Genomic DNA, 17,301 nt, shown 5'->3' on the forward strand with positions numbered 1-17,301 from the left:
CACGAGCTCGATGAGGTTCGAGTATGGTTGGAAGTCGGCGATCTTCTTGATAGGATGGTTGAGTCCATTCAAGAAACGTGCCATTGTTTGCTCATCATCCTCCGTGATGTTGACTCTTATCATGGCAATCTCCATCTCCTTGTAGTAGTCTTCAACGCTCTTGGTTCCTTGCTTGAGTAGTTGGAATTTCTTGAAGAGGTCGCGGTTGTAGTAGGTAGGCACAAAGCGTGCTCTCATGACATCCTTCATTTGTGCCCAAGTAGTGATGGGTGGTTCACCTCTTGCCTCTCGGCGCTCGATAACTTGTTCCCACCAAATAAGGACATAGTCTTGGAACTCAAGGGATGCCATCGCGATCTTCTTCTCCTCTTCATAGTTGTGCAAACGGAAGATTTTGTCGACCTTCAATGCCCATGAAAGGTACTCTTTGGGATCGTTGCTTCCGTTGAACTTGGGCATGGTGAACTTGAGCTTGCCATAGCGTTGCTCTTCATTGTGTTGGGGTCAGGGATGATGACGCCCGTGTTGTAGATGATTGTTAAGCTCGTGTCGCTCTTGGTGAGGAGGATTGTCTACCTCGTGTTGCTCTTGTCGTGGAGGATTTCTATTGCCGAGATGTTCTTGATGAACTTGATGTTCTTGGCGAGCTTGTGGAGGCGCTTGTCAAGCTCAAGGGGGAACTTGAGGAACGTGACGGTGCACGCGAGCTTGATGTCGTCGTTCATGAAGTTCTTCGCGAAGTGCTTCCTCTTGTTCACGGACTTGTCGGCCTCGATTGGCTACGACTCGACTTGAATCTTGGAGGGCTTGTTGCGCCTCAAGTGCTTGAGCTTCACAGAGTTGTTGTTCTTGGCGTTGTGCTTCGGCATCTTGTGCAACTTGGTGTAGACGCGCTCGCTCTTCCTCTTCATGTTGGCGTTGTCGTTGCCGTTCTTGTGCTAGCGCAAAGGCCTCTTGGGTTTGACGTAGTCAGCGCTCTTGAGAGTCGGTGTCTCATAGAGGATTGAGGCTTGCTTGACGATCATTACGCGCGGCACGGCGAAGAGTGTTTGATGTCGGTGTACTTGAGCCGGAGAGGGTGAAGTCGGAGTGTCGACTTGAGCGGGTCCTTCTTGATGAAGACAAAGGGGAAGAAGGGCGGTTGAGCAACAAAGAATGAATCTCGTCCACCGAGCAGTCGAATCTCCAGCGCCCTAACTTGGCGACAGAAGACACATACGGCGGCGGCAGGGGGGATGTCTGCGGCCGGCGTGAAGACGACATTGGAGAAGTCATGGCAGTGAAGTGCTTCGTCTCCGGCAATGATAGAAGCTAGCGATGGCGCTAGGGTTTGATCGAGACGGCAAGGGGAGAAGAGATAATGACTGTAGGGGCTGAGTATTATAAGGAAGAGGGATGACGTAGTGTAATTACTCAGGTGCCCCTGGCAGTTCACATCTGAAGGACACGTGGCAAGCATGCAACAGATTGAAAGTTGTGCCATGACCCCATGCGCACCTGGTTTGTCGGGTGGTTGTTTCGGCTTCTCCGATACTCATGCAAAAATGGTAGAGATAGTAAAAGCAGTTTAAATGTTTGTCTCTATATCTTCAGCTAGCAAGGACACAGTGAAGACAATCGACACGTGTCAATAGAATGCATATGAAGATACAGAGAGAATGAGAGAGATAAGCACGGATGGGGTTAGGGTTCGATCACATTCACTTAGCACAGAAAATGGCAACTTGAAGACATAGCTATAAGTGAATGCTCTAGAGGACAGAACATATATTGATGTGCTTTGTCTTCGAGTGCTAAACTGGATTGTGGGAAATCTTGATGGCGCTTTCATTGTTGCAGTAGAGGGGCACATTCTTCATGTTGATGCCACAGTCCTTGAGGGTTTGCTTCATCCAGAGAAGTTGAGCGCAGCAAGATCCAGCAGCAATGTATTCAACCTCGGCAGTGGATAGTGATACACAGTTCTGCTTCTTTGAAGACCAACAGACAAGAGATCGTCCAAGAAAGTGACATGTGCCTGATGTGGACTTGCAATCAACCTTTTTACTAGCATTATCAGCATCTGAGTATCCAACTAGATCAAACTCTGAGCCCTTTGGATACCGTAATTCTAGCGTTGGGGTGTGACCCAAATATCGAAGTATTCGCTTCACCGCGAGGTGATGCGATTACTTTGGTGCCGCTTGGAATCGGGCACACATGCAAACGCTAAGCATTATATCTGGCCTAGATGCACTTAAGTACAATAAAGAACCAATCATGGAGCGGTATACCTTTTGATCGAACTCTTTACCATTGTCGTCGGAGCCCAATTGACCTTTGGTTGGCATTGGCGTCGTGTACCCTTTGCAGTCTTGCATTCCAAACTTCTTCAGGCAATCTTTGAGGTATTTTTCTTGTGATATGAAGATGCCATTTCTCTGTTGACAGATCTGAAGACGAAGAAAGAATTTCAGCTCTCCCATCATGGACATCTGATATTGCTCTTGCATCATATGCCCAAACTCATCACTGTATCTCTTATAAGTGCAACCGAAGATAATGTCATCCACATAGATTTGGCATACAAACAGTTCTCTATCATATGTCTTCGTGAAGAGAGTGGGATCTAGAGAACCAGGTTTGAAGCCTTCGCTCTTCAGGAAGTCTTTGAGTATGTCATACCAAGCGCGAGGTGCTTGTTTGAGGCCATACAGTGCCTTGTTGAGCTTGTAGACCATATCAGGACGCTTTGGATCTTCAAAACCAGGTGGTTGAGCAACATACACTTCTTCTTCAATTTTTCCGTTGAGGAAGGCACTCTTCAGTCTTCACATCCATTTGGTACAGGAGTATGTTGTTGTGGTTAGCATAGGCCAGTAGTATGCGAATGGCTTCAAGCCTAGCCACGGGAGCAAAGGTTTCATCGAAGTCAATTCCCTCTACTTGTGTTTAACCTTAAGCAACGATACGAGCTTTGTTTCTGATGACTTGGCCATGTTCATCTTATTTGTTGTGGTAGATCCATTTGGTTCCAATAATATTGTGCTTGCGTGGATCAGGACGTTTGATAAGCTCCCAGACATTGTTGAGCTCGAACTGATGAAGCTCTTCTTGCATAGCTTGAATCCATTCAGGTTCCATAAAAGCCTCATCTACTTTCTTAGGTTCGGATATGGAGACGAATGCAAAGTGCCTAGTGCCCACAGAAGTTTGCTAGTTGCGTAGCTCTTGATCGAGTGAGTGGACCAGGTGCATTAATGCTATCAATTATCTTCTCAATCTGAACTTCACTGTCCACACGAGGATGAATAGCGCCAAGACTTTGCTGTTGCTGGCTATTATCTTCATCTTTAGCATTGTCTTCAAGCTCAGCATTGTCTTCATGTTGAGTATTGGCAGGGATGACAATTTTCTCTTTAGTATGTTCCTCGTTGGGTATGATTTCTCTAGTGCCCATTAGCTTGATAGATTCACCGGGAGAAGCTTCATCTAGCACATTTGGTAGGTGCTCTCTTTGTGAGCCGTTAGTCTCATCGAACCACACATCTACAATTTCAACCACTTTATGGTGAAAGAGGTTGAAGACTCTGTAGGTGTGCGAATCCTTTCTATAACCAAGCCTAAAACCTTCATGTGCTTTCGGTGCAAATTTGGAAGTGTGATGTGGATCCTTGATCCAGCACCTAGCACCGAATACTTTGAAATAGCTTATGTTTGGCTTCTTACCAGTGAGTAGTTCATAGGATGTATTCTTGAAGAACTTGTGAAGATAAATTGTGTTGGTGATGTGGCATGCAATATTAATGGCTTCATGCCAGAACTTTTTTGCAGTCTTGCACTCTGATGAGGACATCAATACCATTGTTACACCCACAGCCCCTGCTGCTATACATACTGGACCAATTACTAGAGCTTGCGCACGCCAATTAAATTATCAGGTACTTTCGTTTCTTGGTAATGATTCTAATGTTCTTGAGAATATGATGCTGCCTAAATTGGATACATTTGTTTTGCTTACAATTGAAGGGCCTAGCTTGGACAAGAAAGATGAACCTTGGAGCAAGTTCAAGCATGGAGATGATGGTATGCGCAAGGGGATCAAGAACGGAGTTACAAGTGATGATTTCAGGACTTTGAAGCCACCATAAGAAGTGCATGAAGCCTTGGACGAAATATACCAGATGCCACTTCATAAATTTTGTCCATAGGCTATTCTAGGTGTTGCGTCACCTTATTATTGGGCCAGGCCCATGTATTTTCGAAATACTTAAGTATAGGCTGTTTTTAGAGTCCGTATGTGTGGGGAAACAAGAGTTAGGGTTGATTTCGGACCCCTCCTCCAAGGGACATGAAATTCCCCCTCTTCCTCCATATATATACAGCCCTTAGGGCGTTGTTTAGACTTTGGGTTTTGTTTAGATTAAAAGTTCGCCATAGCTGCAACTTCGCGTACTTCGTTTGTGTCCAACGACCAAACCAAGACGTCACAGAACCCCACCTTTGATCAATAAAGCTTTCCTCTTATATTCGCAATATCCAGATTGCAATCTTAGTTTCTTTCTTGTTCTTTGTTTGCCTGCAGGAAATAGACCTTCGTGATCAGGTTGATCCTGCTCTGGCGTGGTCAATAACCTCTCAGAGTTGGTTTAGCGATTGCTAAGGCGCGATGTCCTCGCACGTTCGTAGTCGGATTGTCAAAGTCGACTTCCTCCAAAACGATAGCCACCATCTCATCAAAAGACGGGACACCTTTGCCTCTATCAAGTGGTATCAGATTTCCAGGTTGCTCGGTGAGATTTTATAGTTTTTCATAGTTTAGATCGAGTCTGTTCTTCATACCTACAATCCACGAAAAAGCCAAAAAAATTAGGGTTAGGTCATCATATCCGAACCAATCTGAGCCTTTGCATAATTTTTTTAGGGTTTTGCATTGTTGAATTTGCGGTTGCATCGTCGTGTCTAGTTGCTGGTCTTAGCGTCTAGTTTCCTTTAGAGTTTCAAGTTCTGTTCACAAGTTGTCACGCCGCCGCCGCACCATCGTCATCGTTCCTACCACATACCACCACCACCAACATATTCCTTACCGCTGCCATATACATCCGCCTGTCCACCACCAATCCGAGTCCACATATACATTCGCCTGTCCACCGCCAATCCGAGTCCACATATACATCTGCCTATCCACCACCAATCCGAGTCCACATATACATCTGCCTGTCCACCACCACTCCGAGTTCTTTTCATATTAGGTTTGTTTTCGAGATCCATCTAGTTTTCGTTTTGTGTTTCCTTGCCTGAGTAGGTCTCGGAAAAAAAGAGTCTGGAGACCCCCGGGCAGTTTTTAGGCCAAAATTTTGGCGACCAAAAATATTTTTCCCTATCCTATTTTAGGCTTTTCCGAGTCTTTTGAGCCATGTGCCATCATAGTGATTTTTTGTCGCACCTTTTCGTCGTCGCTGCCCTGATTTCCGAAAAAAGTCAAAAAAAAATTCGTGCCCATCCCATCAGTTTGACGAGGGAAGAGTTTTGAGACACTCGCCATTATAGTGATTTTTCGCCAAAAAAAGAGGAGCGCAAACAAAAAAGGAGCGAAAAAAAAGTTCCAGAGTGTGCTTTTCCCTTGTTTACGTGCAGGGCCATGATTTTGCTAGTGTTCTAGGCTCGCGTCTCTAGCACGGTCTAGCCTAGGACCAGCACAGTACCATCGCTGAGCGTTTATTCAACTTTGCATCTCTGAATTGATTATTGCTGACCCTTTTTCCTACCATATTATAAGCCTTCCCAGCTCCACATACATCTACGTCGTGCGTTTGATTTTCCCTGGTAATTGCTCTATCCAAGCTTTGAGAGTTTTGACTACGACGGGTGCCGATCACCGCCTGCTGCTGGGTAAGAACTGGTAAGAATTTGAGATTTGCTTGAAGGATTTGTGACACCCACCACCACCTCTTGTTAGTAGTCTATAGGATCATATTCTTGTGTGTTTCTATTGCTGCTAACCATGGCAGGATCACAAGCCGACGAGACTAACTGGGAGAACATGATGAATAAGGAGTTGCATGATAAATTTCAGCAAATGATGAGTGGACAGGTGCAAGATGTGCTAAACAGATTTGAAGAGGCCATGGAGAAGATAGATGGCATGGAGAAGACGTTCGAAACAAAGCTTGATAACACGTTTAATGAATTGCTCGCGCGTCTTCCACCACCACCACCGGCTGCACCTAACGCACCTCTACAACAACAACAACAACGTTGCTTTCCAAATAAGTGGTATGAGCACAACGCGTTCGCATTGACCCAGGGCAAAATTCTGGTGCCGTTGTTGATGCTTCTGTCACTCCTGCTGCTACTGCAGAGGTGGAGGATCATTACGAGGATGAGGTTGATCAAAATCAGAACTACATGCAACCACCAGCACCACCACCACCAGGTCGTCCTCAGGTATATCATCGCAACGGTAGGGCTGCACCACCATATGAGGTACGAGATCATGACCATCTTCCTAAACTAAAAATTGAATATTCCACCATTTGAGGGTAGATATGTTCCTGATATATATCTTACTTGGGAGTTAGAAACTGAACAATGTTTTACATGTTTACAATATCCTGAGGAGAGACGTGTTCCTGCTGCTGTTTGTGCTTTCACTAGCTTCACATGTGTTTGGTGGTCTGAACATTGTAGATTATATCCTATTCCAACTACTTGGGCTGCTTTGAAAACTGCTATGCATACTCGTTGGGTTGCACCATATTATGAATGTTTATTACTTCAAAAATTGCAGCGTTTAAGACAAGGAAAAATTCTGTAGAAGAATATTACCAGGAATTACAAACTGGCATGATTAGATGTGGTATTGTTGAGGAGAATGAAGCTATGCTTGCATGTTTTATGGGTAGATTAAATAGAGAGATTCAGACTATTCTAGAGTATAAGGAGTATACTAATATCACTCGTTTATTCCATCTTGCTTGTAAAGCTGAACGTGAAGTGCAGGATCGACAGGCATTGGCGCGAACTAACTTTTCTGTAGGTCGATCTTCATCATGAACACCACATGCATCCTCTACTTCCACTACACCAGCATCTCCATTAGGTGCCACCTCCGGCCGTGATACAAGAAAGCAGGCACAACCACCACTATCTGCCAAGAGCACACCTGCCAGACATGCGCAGAGCTCTTCTTCTTCCATGGCATCAACAGGGCACACAAGTGATATTATTTGTCATCGTTGTAAGGGAAGAGGACATTTTGCGAGAGAATGCAAATCTCAGCGTGTGATGATTGCTACTGAGGATGGTGGGTATGAGTCTGCTAGTGACTATGATGAGGAGACTTTGGCTCTTATTACACATGAAGAACACGATGGAGATGATTCTGATCATGAGACGTAATACATGGCTGCCGAAGATGCTGACAGGTATGAATGTTTAGTTGCTCAAAGTGTTTTGAGTGTGCAGGTTACACAAGCTGAGCAAAACCAGAGGCATATTTTGTTCCATACAAAGGGAGTTGTGAAGGAACGTTCTGTTCGCGTCATCATAGATGGAGGGAGCTGCAATAACTTGGCTAGCATGGAGATGGTGGAGAAGCTATCTCTCACCACAAGACCACATCCACATCCTTACTACATCCAATGGTTCAACAACAATGGCAAGGTTAAGGTAACACGTACTGTTCGTGTGCATTTTAGTATCTCTATATATGCTGATTATGTGGATTGTGATGTGGTACCTATGCAAGCATGTTCCTTATTACTTGGTAGACCATGGAAATTTGATAAAAATTCTGTACACCATGGTAGAAACAATCAGTATACTCTTGTTCATAAGGATAAAAATATTACTTTGCTTCCTATGACTTCCGATTCCATTTTGAAAGATGATATTAATAGAGCTAATAAAGCAAAACAGGAGAAAAATAAGAGTGAAATTCAGATTGTGGCAAAAGAATTTGAGCAACAAATGAAGCCTAATAATAAACCATCTAGTGTTGCTTCTGAAATTAAATTGAAAAGTCCACGTTTACTTGCCACCAAATCTGATATTGAAGATCTAGATTTTAGCAAATCTGTTTGCTATGCTTTTGTGTGCAAAGAGGCATTATTTTCATTCGAGGACGTGCCTTCCTCTTTGCCTCCTGTTGTCACTAACATTTTGCAGGAGTTCGCTGACGTCTTTCGACAAGATGTGCCACCGGGATTACCACCTATTCGAGGAATTGAGCATCAAATTGACTTAATTCCCGGTGCATCATTACCCAACCGTGTACCATACCGTACCAAGCCAGAGGAGACGAAGGAGATTATGCGCCAAGTACAAGAACTGCTCGACAAAGGTTATATACGCGAATCCCTTAGTCCTTGTGCTGTTACTATCATTTTAGTGCCGAAAAAGGATGGTACGTCGCGTATGTGCGTTGATTGTAGAGGCATTAATAATATTACTATTCGTTATCTACATCCTATTCCTGGGCTAGATGATATGCTTGATGAATTGAGTGGCTCTACAATATTCTCCAAAGTTGATTTGCGTAGTGGATACCATCAAATTCGTATGAAATTGGGAGATGAATGGAAAATAGCATTTAAAACCAAGTTTGGATTATATGAGTGGTTAGTCATGCCTTTTGGGTTAACTAATGCACCTAGTACTTTCCTGAGGTTAATGAACGAAGTTTTACATGCTTGCATTGGATGATTTGTGGTAGTTTACTTTGATGACATATTGATTTATAGCAAATCTTTGGAGGAACATTTGGAACATTTACGTGTTGTTTTTATTGCTCTACGTGATGCACATTTGTTTGGTAACCTTGGAAAGTGCACCTTTTGCACCGACCGAGTATCTTTTCTTGGCTATGTTGTTACTCCACAGGGAATTGAAGTTGATAAAGCCAAGATTGAAGCTATTGAGAGTTGGCCGCAGCCCAAAACGGTCACACAAGTGAGGAGTTTCCTTGGCCTCGCTGGTTTCTATAGGCGTTTTGTGAGAGATTTCAGCACCATTGCTGCACCTCTCAACGAGCTTACAAAGAAGGATGTGCCTTTTGTTTGAACTATTCTACTTATGATAAAGAATTATATGCTCTTGTTCGGACCTTAGAAACATGGCAACATTATTTATGGCCCAAGGCATTTGTTATACATTCTGATCATAAATCTTTGAAACACATCAAAAGTCAAGCAAAACTGAATTGTAGACATGCTAAATGGGCTGAATTCATTGAGACTTTCCCTTATGTCATTAAACACAAGAAGGGTAAAGAAAATGTTATTGCTGATGCATTGTCTCGTCATTATACTATGCTTTCACAACTTGACTTTAAAATATTTGGTTTGGAGACCATCAAAGATCAATATGTGCATGAAGCTGAATTTAAAGATGTATTGCAGAATTGTAAGGAAGGGAGAACTTGGAACAAGTTCGTTCTAAATGATGGATTTGTGTTTTGTGCTAACAAGCTATGCATTCCATCTATCTCCATTCATCTTTTGTTGTTGCAGGAGGCGCATGGAGGAGGAATAATAGGACACTTTGGCGTCAAGAAGACGGAGGATATACTTGCTACACATTTATTTTGGCCAAAGATGAGACGGGATGTTGAGCGTTTTGTTGCTCACTGCACTACATGTCAAAAAGCTAAGTCACGACTCAATCCTCATGGTTTATATATGCCTTTGCCTGTACCTAGTGTTCCTTGGGAGGATATATCTATGGACTTTGTTTTAGGTTTACCTCAAACAAAGAAGGGGAGGGATAGCATATTGGTTGTCGTGGATAGGTTCTCGAAAATGGCACACTGTATACCATGTCATAAAAGCGATGATAATGTTAATGTTGCTGATTTGTTCTTTCGTGAAATCATTCACTTGCATGGTGGGTCAAATACTATTGTTTCAGATCGTGATACTAAATTTCTTAGCCACTTTTGGAGATGTTTATGGGCTAAGTTGGGGACTAAACTGCTTTTTAGTACTACTTGTCACCCCCAGACTGATGGACAAACTGAAGTAGTCAATAGAACATTGTCTACTATGCTTAGGGATGTTTTGAAGAATAATAAGAAAATGTGGGAAGAATGCTTGCCTCATATTGAATTTTCTTATAATCGTTCATTGCATTCTACTACTAAGATGTGCCCTTTTGAAATTGTGTATGGTTTCCTACCTGTGCACCTATTGATTTGTTGCCTCTTATATCTTCAGAGAAGGTTAATTTTGATGCTAAAGAACATGCTGAATTGATTTTAAAAATGCATGAGTTAACTAAGGAAAACATTGAGCGTATGAATGCTAAATATAAACATGCTGGAGATAAGGGTAGAAAACATGTTGTGTTTGCACCTAGAGATCTTGTTTGGTTACATTTGCATAAGGATATATTTCCTAATTTGCGCAAATCAAAGCTAATGCCACGTGCTGATGGTCCTTTTAAGGTGTTAGGGAAAATAAATGATAATGCATATAAACTTGAGCTGCCTGCAGATTTTGGGGTTAGTCCCACATTTAACATTGCAGATTTGAAGCCTTATTTGGGTGAGGAAGATGAGCTTCCGTCGAGGACGACTTCGTTTCAAGAAGGGGAGGATGATGAGGACATCAATACCATTGTTACACCCATAGCCCCTGCTGCTATACATACTGGACCAATTACTAGAGCTCGCGCACGCCAATTAAATTATCAGGTACTTTCGTTTCTTGGTAATGATTCTAATGTTCATGAGAATATGATGCTGCCTAAATTGGATACATTTGTTTTGCTTACAAATGAAGGGCCTGGCATGGATAAGAGGGATGAACATTGGAGCAAGACCAAGCATGGAGATGATGGCATGCGCAAGGGGATCAAGAACGGAGTTACAAGTGATGATTTCAGGACTTTGAAGCCACCATAAGGAGTGCATGAAGCCTTGGACGAAATATACAAGATGCCACTTCATAAATTTCGTCCAGAGGCTATTATAGGTGTTGCGTCACCTTATTATTGGGCCAGGCCCATGTATTTTCGAAATACTTAAGTATAGGCTGTTTTTAGAGTCCGTATGTGTGGGGAAACAAGAGTTAGGGTTGATTTCGGACCCCTCCTCCAAGGTCCACAAAATTCCCCCCTCTTCCTCCGTATATACAGCCCTTAGGGCGTCGTTTAGACTTTGGGTTTTGTTTAGATTAAAAGTTCGCCATAGCTGCAACTTCGCGTACTTCATTTGTGTCCAACGACCAGACCAAGACGTCACAGAACCCCACCTTTGATCAATAAAGCTTTCCTCTTATATTTGCAATATCCATATTGCAATCTTAGTTTCTTGCTTGTTCTTCGTTTGCCTGCAGGAAATAGACTTTCGTGGTCAGGTTGATCATGCTCCGGCGTGGTCAATAACCTCGTGGAGTTGGTTTAGCGATTGCTAAGGCGCGACGTCCTCGCATGTTCGTAGTCGGATCGTCAAAGTCGACTTCCTCCAAAACGATAGCCACCATCTCATCGAAAGACGGGACACCTTTGCCTCTATCACACTCGTCAAGCATCGTGCGAGCCATCTAAATAGGAGTTCTGTTCTTACGCTCCACGATGCCATTCTGCTGAGGTGTGTATGGAGCTGACAGCTCATGAGTGATGCCCAAAGTATCAAGATAAGTGTCATGGCCAATGTTCTTGAATTCTGTGCCATTGTCACTCCTTCTTGATCTTGATGCCATACTTGGTCATGGCATGATTTGCGAAGCGTCTGAAGACATCTTGCACTCCAGTCTTATAGAGAATTATGTGCACCCAGGTGTATCTTGAATAATCATCAACAATAACGAAGCCATAAAGATATGCAGTGGTAGTAAGGGTAGAGTAGTGAGTAGGGCAAAATAAGTCCATGTGTAGTAGCTCGAAGGGACGTGAAGTCGTCATGATTGTCTTCGAGGGATGTTTTGCCCTAGTCATCTGTAACGCCCCGAGACCGACGCTCCAGATGCCTTCCCAGTTTCCTTCCATGTTTTGCGTGTTAGCCGTGTCTTTTATTTGTTTGTTGCATTTCATCATGTCATCATTTGCATTGCATCCTCATGTTTTCAAAACTTGCATCCGTCCGGGTCTCCCAGTTCTTTCCGTTGCCCGTTCTGAGCCCAGACACACTTGCACGCGCCCGCGGCACCTCCGAAATATTATTTTATAAGTGGCGTAAAAATGTTCTCGGAATGGGATGAAAGTTGGCGTGCGCTGTTGTTGTGTTGTAGGTACAACGTCTTCCAAGTTTCATCACATTCGGAGCCCGTTTGATGCCTCAATGGATAACTATAGCGGCACCGATGCCGGTCTAACGTCGGACGTTTTCGGTCTCCGAAAACTGTTGCCAGGCTTTCCCTCTCTTTCCTCCCTAGACCATCTACACAGTCCACTACCAACCGCTAGGCCACCAAACCCCTCCTTGCACAGTGCATCGACCCCTCACGCACGTCCGAAAACTTCCCCGAACCCGACCCACTCAGTCGTCACCGATGGGTCCAGATCATCCCCAAACATCTATGAAACATCTCCGTTTTCTTAATTGGACTCCCCTAGCCTATTCTTTCTCGACCGTCCGATTTTGATCGGGTGATCCAAATTTCCCTCTTTTCTTTATTTATAATCCAACCTCATACCTAATCTAGACTAACCCTAAAACCTAGGAGGTTTGTCCCATCCCTTCGCCGCCGCCACTTGTCCTCGGGATCCTCCCAGATCTCATCGTCCAACAACGCACAACCAAGGCTCCACCTTCTCGATCCCCATCCAGCCTCCACCAGTCCATCCCCGCCTTGTTCTAGCAGCCTGGGCGCTCGAGCGAGGGCTCCCGCAACCTCGCACCTCGTCCCGATCCAGGAGGAGACGAGCCCCTTCCGTGTGCGCCTCCACTCGACCCCGTCGCCCTCTGCCTTCATCTTGCACCGCCAGCAGCAGCAGCGCCCCGAGCTCCAGTTCACCTTGCTGCCGCAAGGAACCGGCGTCTCGCAGCCGGATCCGTCAAGTCCCCTACCCGCTTGACCCCCGAGGTGCCATGGACGACCTCCCCGCCGCTGCGTCGTGCTACCTCTCGCGAACCTGCAACCTGTCCTCGTCGTCACCTCGACCGCCCCTCTCCTCCTCGAGCTCCTCATCAACAACGAGAGCCACCAGCAGGACCCCGCAGGCTGCGCCCTCCGGCGACCCCGCTGCCGGCGACCACGACCAGGACCGGCCTTGTCCCGCTATCTCCTCCCCTGTCTCTCCCTTCCTCCCGTGCTTCTCTCTCACATCTCTCTCTCTCTCACATAGGAAACCACCTTGGCCGCCGCCCGTTCGTCGCCCCTCGCCGGATCCGCGACACCTACCTCGACCTGCTCCCTTCCCGGCCAAATCCGCCGCCCTGGAGACCCGCATCTCCAGCCGCCGTCCCCTGCCTCGCCATTGCCTCTGCTCGTCTAGGGAGACGAACACCAGCACTCGCTCGTGGTCGTGTTGACCACGACTTCTGCATGCGTGGGCTGTGACCCTCCCAAGGCCCAACCGCCTGCCTTGTCCAGCCCAGCACCGACGGGCCAGTGGCCCATGGTAAGGCCACCCACATCGCCTTTTTTTCACTGCTGAGTCAGCCTAGTGCAGCTAGATTCGGCCCGAGTAACGTTTTTTTTCTGCAGAACATTTTGCTAATCCAGAGACTGTCAGTTTTACAGAAAAGCCCCTCTAGATCATGCATTTAATAACTCCACAACCGTGCATCATATGTAAATAAATTATATATGTAAAATGTTTAGAATTTTGTGTAGATTCATATTATCCAACACTCATCCATGTTTAAAATGATGTTTGTTTATAATTTTCATATTGCCATGTTAAATGATTTAATTCATAACTAAATAATCGTAGCTCCATTTTAAATAAACTTTATATGTTAATGGGGTGGAAAAATGCCTAGTTTAACACGGTGCACTCATCTTGCATGTTTAACAACTCTAAAATATGGTTTAGGGCAGACCAATACCAAATTCAAAATATGCACATGGGGATTTTCCGGACTTGTTGTTTGTTGTTCCGGCCTCATTTAAACTTGCCTAGATAGGTAGTTTTCATAAGCTTCACCCCTTGCCATGTTTAATAACATTTAATATTGTTGGGTACATAAATGGGAGTGAACTAAATAATGAATGTGGTGTTTCATCAATATGCAACTCGTTGCATATTGAGCTCCACTTAATTTGTAGTATTGTTTGTTGCACTTTGCCATGCCATGACTCTTTAACCGGACATGCATCATACTTGTTTATGCATCTTGACATGATTATCCTTGTTGGTTTACCATGTTATTTGCTCCTTTCCGGTGTTGCTTCTTCTTGTTAGTTCTGGTAACGTCGCGTTTGTGAGGATCCGTTCGACTACGTCCATTTGTCTTCTTCATGCACTCGTTCTTCTTCCTTGCTGGATCTCAGGCAAGATGACCATTACCCTCGATATCACTTCTATCTTTGCTTGCTAGTTGTTCGCTCCATCGCTGTGTCGCACTACCTACCACTTGTTTATCATGCCTCCCATATTGCCATGTCAAGCCTCTAACCCACCTTCCTAGCAAATCGTTGTTTGGCTATGTTACCGCTTTGCTCGGCCCCTCTTATAGCATTGTTAGTTGCAGGTGAAGTTGAAGTTTGTTCCATGTTGGAACATGGATATGTTGGGATATCACAATATTTCTTATCTTAGTTAATGCATTATATACTTGGTAAAGGGTGGAAGGCTCGGCCTTATGCCTGGTGTTTTGTTCCACTCTTGCCACCCTACTTTCTGTCATACCGGTGTTATGTTCCTTGATTTTGTGTTCCTAACGTGGTTGGGGTTATGGGACCCCCTTGACAGTTTGCTTTGAATAAAACTCCTCCAGCAAGGCCCAACCTTGGTTTTACATTTACCTAACAACCTAAGCCTTTTCCCTTGGGTTCTGCGGACCAAAGGTCATCTTTATTTTAAACACCCTCAGGCCAGTGCTCCCCTGAGTGTTGGTCCAACCTGGGCGACGTCCAGCGCCCCCTGGGCAACCAGGGTTTATGCCAACCCGACATCTGGCCCATCCGGTGTGCCCTGAGAACGAGATATGTGCAGCTCCTATCGGGATTTGTCGGCACATTCGGGCGGTCTTGCTGGTCTTGTACCATTGTCCAAATGTCTTGTAATCGGGATTCCGAGACTGATCGGGTCTTTCCGGGAGAAGGAATATCCTTTCGTTGATCGTGAGAGCTTGTGATGGGCTAAGTTGGCACACCCCTGCAGTGTATAAACTTTCGAGAGCCATGCCCGCGGTTATGTGGCAGATGGGAATTTGTTTATATCCGGTTGTAGAGAACTTGACACTTGACTTAATTAAAATGCATCAACCGCGTGTGTAGCTGTGATGGTCTCTTTTCAGCGGAGTCCGGGCAGTGAACACGGTTTGGGTTATGTTTGAATGTAAGTAGTTTCAGGATCATTTCTTGATCACTTCTAGCTTCACGACCGTTGCGTAGCTTCTCATCTTACTCTTATTTGCGTATGTTAGCCACCATATTTGCTTAGCGCTTGCTGCAACTCCACCTCATTACCACCTCCTACCCATAAGCTTAAATAGTCTTGATCTTGCGGGTGTGAGATTGCTGAGTCCTCGTGACTCACGGATACTTCCAAACAGTTGCAGGTGCCGATGATACCAGTGCAGGTGACGCAACGGAGCTCAAGTGGGAGCTCGATGAAGATCTTGGTTGTTGTTATGTTTCGTTTCCCGATGATCAGTAGTGGAGCCCAGTTGGGACGATCGGGGATCTAGCATTTGGGGTTGTCTTCCTTTATTTTGGTTCCGTAGTCGGACCTTGATTATACTCTGGATGATGTATGTTTAACTTGTTATTTGGGTGAAGTGGTGATTGTAAGCCAACTCTTTATCCCTTTCTTATTCAGTACATGGGATTGTGTTAAGATTACCCCTCTTGCGACAAAACCACCATGCGATTATGCCTCTAAGTCATGCCTCGACACGTGGGAGATATAGCTGCATCATGGGCGTTACATCATCTTCTCGGTTTCACAAGCACCACATAGATTATCCTTCTTGAACTTGATGCCCTCGATGCCAATAATATGCTTCTTCTCGACGAGAGTGTGCAAGTTCCTCATACCCGCATGTCCTAGCCTTTGATGCCAAAGACAACACTTTGAAGCTTTTGCTAGAAGACATACAACGAGCTATGGTCTTGCGGAGAAATCTACCATATACAGATCACCTCTTTCATAACCTTTGAAGACTAAAGATTTGTCAGAAGCCATAATAACAAGGCAACAATATTTTCCAAACATCACGATCATGTCAAGATCACAACGCACTGAGGCAGACATTAAGTTGTATCCAAGGGATTCAACAAGCATCACTTTATCCATGTGTTGATCCTTTGAGATGCAACTCTACCTAGGCCCAATACCTTGCTTTTACCAGTGTCAACAAATGTGATGTGGCTTTTAGTAGACGGTCGTAGGGTCAAATCCATGAGAAGACTTCGATCACCACTCATGTGGTTAGTGCATCCACTTTCCATAATCCACTCAGTAGTTCGAAGACGTACCTTACACTGCAGTTAGCGGGATAGGCTTCACCAAGAGTATTGTGAAGCATAAACATGTGACGAACAAGCATACTATCAAAGTTAAGATTCTTGGATGGTAAGATAGGATGCTCATCAAGAAACCCAGGGACGAAATAAATGGTAAGACCATTTTGGCATCTAATCTTGCATCCCACAAGATGTTTTAGGTCCCCGGCATTGTCTTCAGATGTCAATGATTTCTGGCGGGAGACCTTTCCCTGCAAGAGAAGTTAATTCTTCTTAACCACCCACATCTTAAGGGGTGGCTTAGAAGCAATAAGTATAAGTGCAACATCTGAGAACTTTGGCTTTGGAGCCCTAGCAAATAGTTTTGCACGAGGTGAATAGTACTCAAAAGAATATGCAGAAAAGTTCTTTGATCTGTGAACATAGTGGTTAGATGAAACACACTCATATTCATGAGTCTGATGATAATCCCTGCAAAACATTGACGTTAGGGTGACCTTGTGAGGTCATTTGTCTGTATGAAGCCTTTGGTCTGGGGTTTGTCTTCTTCCCTGGTGGTGTCATGATGACATTCAAGGGAAGCTTCTCAAGACAACCTTTAGGAACCCAGATCTTCTTCATAGGCGGCTCCTTCTTGCAATTAGTACCAATAAACCTGGCAAACACTTCACCATTCTGATTCTTGAACAGTTTATAGTTTGGGTCAAATGACTCATCAATGATAATAGGGTTAGCACAGGTGAAG

This window comes from Triticum urartu, chromosome 7 (genome assembly GCF_003073215.2).
Source record: "Triticum urartu cultivar G1812 chromosome 7, Tu2.1, whole genome shotgun sequence".
In the NCBI taxonomy this organism is placed as follows: domain Eukaryota; kingdom Viridiplantae; phylum Streptophyta; class Magnoliopsida; order Poales; family Poaceae; genus Triticum; species Triticum urartu.